The sequence below is a fragment of the Somniosus microcephalus genome, chromosome 3, assembly GCF_052327205.1.
Source record: "Somniosus microcephalus isolate GS21.2 chromosome 3, FLI_Smic_1.0, whole genome shotgun sequence".
Lineage (NCBI taxonomy): Eukaryota > Metazoa > Chordata > Chondrichthyes > Squaliformes > Somniosidae > Somniosus > Somniosus microcephalus.
In genome coordinates this window covers 9547590-9559640 of record NC_140989.1, presented here as the reverse complement: position 1 = coordinate 9559640, position 12051 = coordinate 9547590, and positions in this window count along the sequence as shown.

Sequence of the window (12051 nt, the reverse complement as noted above, 5' to 3'; positions counted from 1 at the left end):
TCCATGGTGCAATTTATAGGGTCCGCGCCAGCAGTTCTGAACCTGCACTGTGGTTTTGAATGGGCATTCAAGTGCTGGGGACACAGGATGATGTGTGCTCCCCGGCTCCGGCACCCCGAGAGGTCGGTACCCGTCATTGCATGCTCCCATCGAATGATGTAAGGTGGGACCCCTGTGTAGCGAATGTGTGCACCCTCCTAAATGACTCCAATGTTCTCCACCCTGTATACCGGGGCAGGTTTAGCTGTCTTTCCCATCACCGGCATTCTTACCACTATAATGGTGTGATTAAACCGTCCACAGTCCACTGGGACTGGGTAGGCCTCTGAAGCTAGTCTGAGCTGGCACGGACTCAATGCGTTCTCAAAAGGGTGGAGGGCTGCGAGGTGCCTGTTGCTGATCCAGGAGGGGCCTAAACCTTGTTTCAAATCCTCCAGGTTACTGCGGCCCTCGCCCAGTAACCATGCCCCGTATAGCACACAAGCTTCGTTCTGCGCAGCCTGATCGGACGCATTCTGATCCGCCCTGATGAGAGCATTTACCGTTCTGGCGTGTTTCTCCAGCTCAGCTATAAATTCTTTTAAGTGTAGTGTCATGGCCCGGTCCTCATGTAACTCAGAACCCACTACCTTATTCTCATCAGTCAGTATCTTTCTTAACTGTGTTTTCAAACCATTGATTTGGGTTTGCAGCTCCACGTCATCCAGTGTGTTGATGACGGAAGTTCCTGTATTAAAAGCTGTGAAAATATCATTTGCTGCACCCCTTCTTTGCCTCCCTATCCTGTCCAAGACCTCATGTGGTGTGGTGTGCAATTCGGCTTTGTCGACATCGGCAAAGTCGAATTCGTAAAACTGTTTAAACATGTTTGTTAACAGGACCTGGTATAATTGCTCCGTTTCCCTGGGGCACCACTCTGGCAACCACACCTCGGTGAGGTTTAAAATTACCGAAGCCACCGCGTAGTGTACCCCTTGGTACAGCACCTGACCTGTGGGTACTAATACCAATCCGTTCCCGGGTCCCTTGGTAGTCATGGGGCACCCTTCCTTGTGGGCTTTGGCTACCGGAATCGTGGGCAGGGGTCTGCAGGGGCGGGTGATGAGCTCAGTGGCGTTTACTGGGATCTGAGAGTATGGGACTCCGCACGCCCGTGTGCTGATGTCCCACCTCATTCCTCTCCCAGCATCTTGCCACTGCCTTTGGAAAAAGATGGAGACGCCTGTGGGGCAAGCGCGTTCTGAATCCCACATACAGATGTAGATCCCCTCATCTGGTTCCCACCATTTGTCCCAGCAGACACTCAACCCCCCATGAGTCCCCGTAATAGTCCGATGGGTGTTGTTACCCAATCTCTCCCACTCGACCGTGGAGTTCTTCATGGTGCTGCTCAACTTGCGCAGCCACCACCAGCGATTCAAAGGTACATGTCCATTGCAAACCAGGCAAATCTTCTTCCCGACGGTGATGCTTATTCTGGGTGCAATGATCCGCACCCTGGGGCACATCAGAGATGTCTCTCTGTATGCAAACCCCGTCTGGCTGGAGTATTCAGTAGAGTTCGACCCCAGCCAGCCTGGCCATCTTCCTTCAAGGAAGTAGGCAGCAGTCTCTTCAGCATCCCGCGGGCCGGTTCCGTCGACCGCGATGGGGCCTCTGTTGCCAGAGCACCCATAGATCGTGGAGTCCTTGGTGCGGCCCCGATAGGCCCAGCTCCACCCGATTACCACGACCGCAACGAGAATTCCTCTCGTCATCTTTTTGGTTCCTGTAACAAAATTAAATGATATAGCCAGGCTCCCGAGAGATTCTGGCTTAGGTGAAGGCATGATCGGGTCTTTTGACCTCGATCCAAAGCAACACACATACTGGGCAGATTCCAAAACTACTTATAACGCTAATCACTTTAATATTTACACACCTTAAAGTTAATTAACTTAAACTTAACTTATGTACAGCGCCGCCCGTCCCCGGGCGGCTTGCCTAATCCCTGATTGGACTGCAGCTTGCCGCTCCCTGTGGCGGGGCTGCAGTGACCTGTGGCTTGGGTTCCTCGCAGCCTTTTGCTGTCAACTGGGGACTGCGTTCTGCCAGGGGTTTCCCAAGTCTGCGTTTACTGAAGGTGGGGGAATCGGGCCAGGGCTTCCTTGGCTGGGGCGCCCGAGGCGACCTGCGAGGGGGTGCCTTTCGTGAGGCTCCTGTAGCGAGTGGACCTTTGGGTGGGACCTTGGCTCTCACAGCCCGTGGCTCCTCCACGACTGCCGGCTTCGGCTCCCTTCCCTCAGGCTCCGCTCCTTTGGGATTTGGATCTGTGGCAGACAACTCCTCCTCACCTGTCCCTACAGGTGGAGGATCTCCGCCCCCAATTTCTACCTCCCCCAAACTTGAGTCGAGGGCGGGATCTCCGTCCTCCGACTCCACCTCCTCCAGAATTGTATCAAGGGCGTGGCCCAGCTGTTCGGGCTCCTCGGCTCCGATAGTGTTCGGATCAGGGGGCTGGCCTTGATCTTCGGGCTCCTCCTCGTCTGAGTCCCAGGCCGTTGGGGAAACCTCCCAGGTGGGCGGGACAGTTTCTCCCCTCAAGCAGGCTGCTGTTCCAGCTTGTGTGGTCTGTGACTCATCGCATGCCTCAGGCTGAGGATCTTTACCCTCAGACCTGGCTTCGGTTGCTGGTACTCTTGCACCTGGCTTAAACAGTTTGCACTGATTGATGTGAAACCATTTAGTGCGCCGGGGCAACTTCACTGCATATACTATGGGGCTGGCCTTGTCTACAATGCTGTAGGGCCCCATGTACAGTGGTTCTAAATTCCCTACTTGGGCATAGTTTCTCACCATGACCTGATCTCCAACTTCCCACTCGATTGCCTTTCGGGGTTCAAGCAGCAATCGGTTGCCCTGATGCTGCCTTCCCATGTTCCCAGCTGCTTGCCCATAAATCTGTTTCAGGCGCTTAAAGAGGGTCCGGGCAAACTTGTCCCGATTTACCTCTTGGAGCTGACCCTCAGTGAGCACCGGGGCTAGTACATGGGTGGGGGTTCGCATGACTCTCCCAGTCATTAATTCATGCGGGAAGTACCCTGTAATTTTAGACTGGCTAGCCCGGATCCCCATGAGGACTAGGGGCAAGGCCTCCACCCATTCCTGGAGCGAGTCCCTCGTCTCCTTCCTCAGCTTTTCTTTTAAGATGCGGTTCATATGCTCCACAATCCCAGATGACTGCGGATTGTGGGCCACGTGCCACTTCCTTCAATGCCTAAGAGCATGAGGGTGTCCTGCATCACTTGGCCAGTGAAATGAGTCCCTTGGTCAGACTCCACAAATCATGGTAGTCCCCACCATGAGAACACCTCCTGGACCAAGATCCTGGCAGTACCAAGTGCTGTGGCTGTTCGGCATGGGAAGGCTTCTACCCACTTGGTGAGCACATCCACCAGGACGAGGCAGTACTTAAAACCTCCCTGGGTGGTGGGCAGTGGCCCGATGTAATCGATCTGTATTGACTGCCATGGTCCCTCTACTCTCCTGATGTGTCTCAAAGGCACCTTCCTTTTCTGGGGGTCTGGGTTGTTTGCAGCGCACACGAGGCAATTGGCGCAGAACTCGTGGACATCGTCCCGAAGTCCCGGCCACCACCCGTTGCCAGGTGACCTCAGGCCCGGGGTGTCCTGCTCCTGGACCCTCATGGGCCAGTTGAAGGAATTCCCTCTGGTGCTGCTGCGGCACAAACCACTGTTCCTCTCGGAACAGCATGCCTTCCTTGATGGAGAGGGCTGCTGTACCGTATGGACCCTCTACTTCCTTGCCCTCAGTGATGGCATTGAGGACTGTTTTTAGGGCGGGATCTAGGGTTTGGATGGTCTTGAGGTCTGGGGGCAGTGTTACCCCTGTGGTTCCCTGAGTCCCATCCCTGCCTCGGATTACTGCCACGGGTTTGGACCCATAGGGATCCCAGAAAGTGCCGGTGCGGGCACCCTCCCCGGCTAGCGTATCCGCTTGCTGATTACCCTCGCCACGGGGCTCCGTGGAGGAATGGGCCTTTACCTTGTGGATAAAGACTTCCCTTTTCTATCCCACTGCAGCCAAGATCTTTTCTAACAGGGGCTTTACGGTTATGGGTCGCCCGTCCGCAGAGGTATATCCACGGTGGGACCAGATGGCTAGGTACTCCGTACACGAATTGCATGTGAACATGCTGTCCGAGCAAATCGTGTATGGGGTGGGGAAGATCTCGGGGTGTGTAACGACGTAAACTACCGCAGCCAGTTCAGCCTGCTGGGCGCTCATGGACCTGGGGAGCTTAATCGCCAGGGCAATGTCTGCCGCGGGGTCATAAACTCCACACCCTGTGAGTCGTTCACCAGCGGATACCGTGCTGGAACCGTCTACGTAGATCTCGCGGCCCGTGGGATGTATCCCGGCCCGTAAACCTACGTCCACCTCCCATACCCCTTCTACGGAACACCGATGGGCTGTTCCGGGATACAACATGTTGGCCGCGAACTTGGGCTCGCAGAGACCCTTCACCTTCAGCTCCATCTGTGAAAGGAGGAGGGTCCAGTGCGCAATGCGTGCACTGCTTACTGTCCCATCCTTAATCCTTCCATCTAGAAGCATTCGGGTGGGTGTGTGATGGGTGAGGAGAGTGATGGGAGAGGTGCCTGTGAAGATCAGAGACCTTTTCACAGCCCAATGCGTGGCCAGAAGATGCCGCTCGCAATTGGAAAAACTCCTTTCCACATCAGTGAGCACCATGGAGGAATAGACCACTGGCCTCAGCTTGCTGTGTCGCTCTTGAAGCAGTACAGCGCTCAAGCTATCCCCGCTAGCCGCTACATCCAGGAAAAACTCCTCTCCCCCATCTATGGCCCCCAGGACTGGCGCGGTCTGCAAGTCTCTCTTGAGTTTCTCAAATGCTGCCTGGCATCCCTCATCCCAGGACCACTCCACTCCCTTGTGTAGGATTCGGAGCAGCGGGGTGGCTGTGGCTGCATAGTCCTCAATGAAGTCTCTGCAATACCCGGTCAGTCCCAGAAAGGACCTCACACCCGTTACGGTGGCGGGGATCGGTAGTTCTTGCACCGATTCCCATCTGGCTTTATCTATGGCTCTTTCGCCGGCACGGATGGTCAGACCCAAGAATTTTACTTCCTGCTGGCCGGTCCGTGCCTTCTTCGGGTTCACCTTAAAACCCTTTCTGCCTAACAGCTCCAATAACTCGGCCAATAGTGGGCCATGCTCCTCTCTGGAATCCGTGAACAGGAGCAGGTCGTCCACATATTGCACTAGTTGGTTGGGCTGGCTGAACTCCTTTAAACTCCCTGCCATGCATTGATGAAAAATACTGGGGCTGTTGTGGAAACCCTGTGGCAAGCAGTTCCAGGTGTACTGTTGCCCTTTAAAGGTAAAGGCAAACTTGTACTGATCCTCCCTCCTTAAAGGGATGGACCAAATCCTGTTGGAAATGCCCAGCACCGTGAACGTGGTCGTGGAGGTTGGAATACTGCCTATCAGGTCGGCAACTGCTGCTACCGTCAGCGCGCAGGCTGGGATGTTGCTATTGAGGACTCTGTAGTCCACCGTGGCTCTCCAGGAATTGTCTGGCTTCCTCACCGGCCATAATGGTGAGTTTACATGGGTAACTATCGGTCTCAACACGCCCTGCTGCACCAGTGAAGACATTGCTGTCTCCATGTCGGGCTCCGCTTGCCGGGGGAAGTTGTACTGTTTTTGGGGTCGGGCCATGGGGTCTCCATCTACTCTGACCTCAAACCCAGTGACCCTCCCGCAATCGTGCTTGTGCATGGCAAACGTAGTCAGATTATCTGACACGAATGCCTGCAGATCTTGTGGGATGCTTGCGATCATGAGCTCGAGGTCGTAGCCCTCTTTTGGCTTCACGGTACACAGGGTCCCTCTTTCTCCTTTCCCTGGGATGATGACTACCTTGCCCGGCTTATCCTTACCCACTCCCCAAAGACAATGATTTCTTAGATCCACGAGGATCCCGTGTTCTACCAAGAAATCGGACCCGAGGATCCCTTTCCCATTCTCCAGTTCCCACTTCATTAGTATACACTTCCACTTGGTGCGAAGTGGTCCTAAATGAACGGAGAGGGGAATGGAAAATGCGCCAGCCTGTTCCTTGCCTGTGAAGCCCGACAGAATATATGGAACCCCGGTGGATAGAGGCGAGGTGATAGGGTTATCTGCGTGGATCACGGTGCACGATGCTCCCGTATCCAACAGATAGGTCCCTTTTACCTCCTCCACTTCCATCTCCACGAGGGGTCGCCTCCAGATATCATATTGCAGCGCACACAGGTAGACAGGCTGTGCCGGCTGCAGTCATTTGGGCACAGCGGTCGGGGTTTCGGGAATGGCAAGACCAGTAGCGACGGCTATCTTCCCCTGTGCGATCATCAGAGACTGCATTGTCTCTATGATTGATTCTATTGCAGCGGGATCCATAGCCGCACCAGCTCCCTTAGCTAGGACAGGAGCTACGTCTTGGGTTTGGGCTGGTGTTGGGGTGGCAGTCTGGGCTTGGGCTTGGGCTGTGGGAAATTTCCCCTTATTATCCTTCCATGGATTTCTACAGTCCTTGCGCCAATGTCCATCCTTCCCACACCCGTAGCAATTGAGATTGGCTTGGGCAGGGTGATTCCCCTCCTGATGCCACTCCTTCTTGCTTGGGGCTGCGTGTTTTGCCTCATGCACCTTTCCCTTCTGGGGAGGTGTTTCCTGACCTCTACAATTCTTATACGCAACGTTGAGCTGGCGGAGCACCGTCTCCTCCATGACACCGGGACCTTGGGGATCAAACCAAGATCTGGCTAGGGCCCGTATCTGTGGCAAGCTGTTGGTAACCAAGCAACGGAGCCAATGAACCCGCTGTTCGGTGCTCATTGCAACCCGTTCAGGCACACCCGGATAACTGCTTCGATACACTGGCCACAGCCATTCTGCGAAAACCCGTGGGGGTTCTCCAGATAGCTGCACAGTCCCTTCCACACGGTCGAATGGACTACCGTCGTCCACTTCCATTACTTCTAAAACTTCCTCCCTGAGATCCACATACCCTTTCTGTCCCCTCTTACTCTCATCTGAGAGGCACTGAAGGATTGTGCTATCCAGGGAGAAGAGCAACAGTTTCGCCTGTTCCTGGTCATCACAATCATTAATGGCGGCTGTCTCCTCTATCTCCCTGAACTGAACTGAGGGATCTCCCTTTACTGTGAGTCTTGGGAGGTGGGTCACCATGGATCTTATTTGTTGGGCACTGTAGGGCACCACGAGCTGGTTCAGGTGGGGTCCGGCATCACCATTGTCGGCGTTGGGACCGAACCTCTGGTGCCGAGCGGGACACATTGGTGCCGGTCCCGGCTTTGCTACCAGTGGCTGTTCTTCCTCACATTCCACCTCGGCTACCTCCTCTTTTACCACCCCCTGTTTTTCCGGCCAAGCCTCACTATAGCTCGGCGGTGCTGAGGGCTCGGTGGCTGGTACCACAACTATTTCGGCTGGAATCGGCTGTTTCGATTCCTTTAAAAAGTCCATGTGACTGGCTTTCGGGCTGACGAGACACACCATGCCTTTTGCCTTAACCAGGGCCGTTCTTAGGTCCTCTATGGTCTTTTGGCAGGGGCCGTGGTCTGTGCTCTCAAACCCGTGCTCGAGGGTTAGCTTGTAAGCTCCCTTAACCTCCACTACTCTCTCCTCCTGCGCTCTTAGCTGTTGTGCGAGGCGGGCGTTTTTCTCCCGTATCCTCATTTCATTAATCTTTGCCTCAGTAACCTGGCACTCCAGGTACTCTATCCTAGCCTGATGTTGACTAGCTACCACTTGCCGCTCCTGATTCAGCGCGTGAAGCGCTGTGATGAGTTTTTCCCCACCCATGGCCTTTTCCTCTATCGCTGCTGCCTGGGTTGTGATCCTGGCTGCCTGTGCTACACCGACTCAGTCCAAGATCTGGACTTCTTGTAACACATCAGCCACACTACCTTCTCCACCGACTTCTTATGCTCTTTGCTCTCTGTCCACCTGATGGCTGCGTCCACTGGACGCCCATCCAGTAAGAGATCGTAAATCCACTGCTTAGTGAGATTTACCTTGCCAAAGACATAATCCGCTATCCTCTCATCCATACCATTTCGTCCATTCAAACTTGGATCTAGTACATTGCAATCCTGCTGCCAGAGTCCTGCCGCGGTTGTCATTTTCTGTAAGGGGTTTTAGATCGCAGAGGTTTCTCTCTCTAGAGGCCTCTCTCTCTTGCACAGTAAAACCGTGAGTGGTTCGACCCACTCGCCCCTTAGATTCTGTACTCTGGACTTTGGGGCAGGAACTACAATGTAGAGAAAACTCTTATAGACCAAGTTTAATGAAACAAAATGGAATTTTATTGCATAATGTAAAACAAATCAAATGCAAGCAAATAAGAGGGTACATGGGAGGGAAAACACACACAAATTATAACGACACAATACTAACTAAGGCAAATATAGGCATATTATACTCTACAAAGATCATCATGAAATGAGGAAACACACGGAACATCGAGGGACAACTCATGTTAAATATACCCAAAATGTCCACGCCCTTTAACCTATCTAGATCCGATTATGAAGGGCCAGAAACATGCTCACCAGTCCAATGGGAAAAGTATAGAGTTTTGAAGTCTTGTGTTTTGATTCTTTCAGGCGTCCTGTCTCCACGTGGTTAGTGGAGCCCCAGCGAGCTGCGCCACATCTCTCTCCTGAGGTGGGGGTCGGGGATGGTTGGACACCGGCTGGCCTGGATGTCGGCGGGGTCGGGGATCGTCTGCTCAACCCCGGTCAGAGGAGCCTCGGGCTGGCCCCCATAGTTTCTTCAGTTTTTCGTTGTCTCTTCTCCCGAGCCGGAGTGGGTCGATGGCCACCCGTTTTGTCAATGGCCCGGGGTTGGTCGATGATCTCCCGATGTTTTACCCTGGGGCGGGACGCCGGCTCAAACCGTCTTCTTCTCCTTCTTCTAGCGATGACGCCACCGATACGTTGGTAGCACCACAGTGACTGCTTTTTTCTTGCTACCCCCGGGTTCCCCAGATATACTTCTCAGGAGAAGCCTTTTTCTCCCGCCCAAATCAGGTTAGTCTTTGTTTAACTTTTGGCGGGCTTATCGCACAGCGGGGTAGTTATTATATTTTAAAATACTTTGGGATGGCCGGTAAAGGGCCATCTCTGGTCTGGAATGACCTTCATTGTTTTTAATGTCCTGGTGATGTCCTTAACGGGTCCTTGATGCTCTTCTCATGAATATGAAACTGTTCCCTTTTGTCTGGGTAAACATTTAGATGGCCTTTATCTACAGGCCGTTCTTGACTGGATCTGCATCCAATCTATATGTATATGTGGGTGTCTGGTTTCGTTCTCTCAGAAACGGCTTCCAGAACTTGCTGTGGGCTGAATCCACAAAGCTGTCTGAGGACTGCAGGAACCATTTTAAAGTGTCCCAATAAGTTGGTCATGGGGTCTGGTGGCCATTTTGAATGCCCCTTTTTCCTAGGCTTCTTTTAAAACAGTCTTTAAAATCATGGCCTCTTCTGCCATTCGACCCTTTATAATATAAAGTTCAATTTTGCGAATCCTACAGAGCATACTGAGAGGAGAGAGAGACCTGCACTTGGGAGGAGCGGGACTGGGAGGCACTGTGGGGCCCGACAGCCTCGACTTTTCTTACAATTGTTAGGGGTGGTGTGTGGGGCTTTGGTCAGCTTCACCTCTGATTCCCTTGAGCGGTTCGAATTGCTCCCACTCCCTTGGTTCTAGACCTTGGACTTATTTGGGGGTTGTAATGAACTTGCAACAGACACCTGGGTTGGTCAAAAGAATTGAGATCTTTATTTTGAGACAGGAAAATATACAATACAATAAAACTTATGCTCTAACAGGGTGGGGAACACTCGGAATATGTGAGGGAGAATTACAATAGACAAAAATCCCTTACCCTCCCAACCCCACTATCCTAACTAGGTTGAAATCCAGAGGACCAGGAAATGCTCACCAAAACGACTTTCTTGACAGATTGTAGAGGTTCACGATTTTGGGGTTCTCCTTAGTTGTGGCCGTTGGGGCCTGCCGTACCCCTGACGTGGTAGAAGACTGCACCTGCGTTGGGTCTTCAGTTTGGGTTTGTCCGCTGATGCGGTTAGCTGCGTAGTTTGGATGTATCGGGTAAGTATCTAATTTTCTTTGGTTAGGCTAAGTTTTAGGGTCTTTTGTGTCAAAATCTTACCCGGGGGTAAGTCAGACTAGCCTGTAGAGTGGAAACAAGTCTTTGATTTTTGAATTTTCGGTGGTTGGTTTCTTCTTGGTCGCAGTGGCCCAATATTACCTGGTTGGTGGTAATATTGGTAGTTGTTGGTTTCTTGAAGCCTTTGGTTGCTGCGATCTCCATTTCTTCTTCTTTCTTCAAGTCTCTGATTCTGATGATGAACTGTACTGAACTCCTTCGCTGATCTTCCTGATGAACTTGATCTTACTGTTCTCTGCTCTGGCTGACTGACTGAACTTCTTCTCTGATCTTACTGGAACCAACTGAGCTGACTGCACTGAGCTGACTGACTGAACAAGCAGGCCTCAATTATATTGGTTTGAGGCCTGGCTTATCTGACCACCAAATCTCTGGTTTCTTTGTTAAGTTTTGGCGGGCTCATTATTTTTACTATGTTTTAAAACTTTAACGAGCTTCGGGGATGGTCCATCTATTCTTAATTGGCCTTTAACTGGTTTCGGCATTGCTTTGAAACCAGTTTAAAAATGTAAAACGTTTTGGAAATCTCTCTGATTGGTTTTGAACTGCTGTTTGATTGTTGTTTCCTGCTGGGCCATGTTCTGTCTTTTGTGTTGCTGTGGGCATGTACTGTTTTATTCATGTACTTTGGCCCTGCGAGTTTCAGCAGGAACAGGCTTCATTGTCTTTATGTAAAGGTTGGGGCAGCCCAGAACATTCCCATACGGCCCAATATCCAAACTCGGGGGCCCATCCCACCTTCCTTTGTCACAGTTTTTTGCAGGTCTGAACATGCCTTTTAAACCAGCCAAATCTTCCTGGGGTTTTGATTTTTAAGCCCCTTTGGCCCAATATTTCCATCAAACAGTCCAATACCTCTTCTTTCTTACTTTGGGGGAAATGTAATTTTGCGAGCCTTACACATGCCCCTGTGATACTTTATCACTATAGTATCATGCAGTTGTGAGCAAAATTTCTGATCCTCGGGAGCCAACCTTCCCTTGTGTTACCTAAACTAATGCCCAAAACAAAAACACTCTCCCATTCCCTTTAGGTGTAGTGTTTATCAAAATACACAAGGTAAAAAACTTTTATTACATTCACATCCAAGCACAGAGAGGGGTCCAACACCCCTGCACCACTTGGAAAAATCACACATAGGAAAAATAAAGACACACCCATTCATCAAACTTTATTTTTAATAATGGTCAAGGTTGGTTTTATGCCTGGTCATAGACTTTATTTTTGTTTTTGTCCCATGCTCCCTCATGTTGAGTGCGGATCATCCTGCCCCTTCCTTTGCACTTTGTGCACAACAGGTAGAAAACTATGCCCAGCTGGCAAACCACTAAAATGTGTGAAGTCAGTCTAATCCAAGAGGGGATCTCTATATTTTCAAAAAATGTCCCACCAGGGTGGAACTACAATATCCAAGATCTTGGGCCCTATCTCAACTGTCTTCTGTTCTAATGTATAGAAATGTTTCTGTGCGATGACCACTGCTTTTAATAGGGTGGTAAGATGTTCTGGTAGAGGGGGAATTTCATAGCCGAAATGCATTAAGTAACTTTGCAGGTTGGTGATATTTTCCCTGACAGTGAGGTGAACAGTCGAGGGTTCAGGAATGGGTACAATCTGTTCCTGGGCCACTTGAACTTCTGCCTCGGGTTTAAAACAAAAACTGCTGTCACTCACCGGACACCAAATGTACTGCCCATGCCAGTAGTGGGGCGCACTTGTGGTGACACAATATGTCCCACCCCCTATGAATGCTACCTG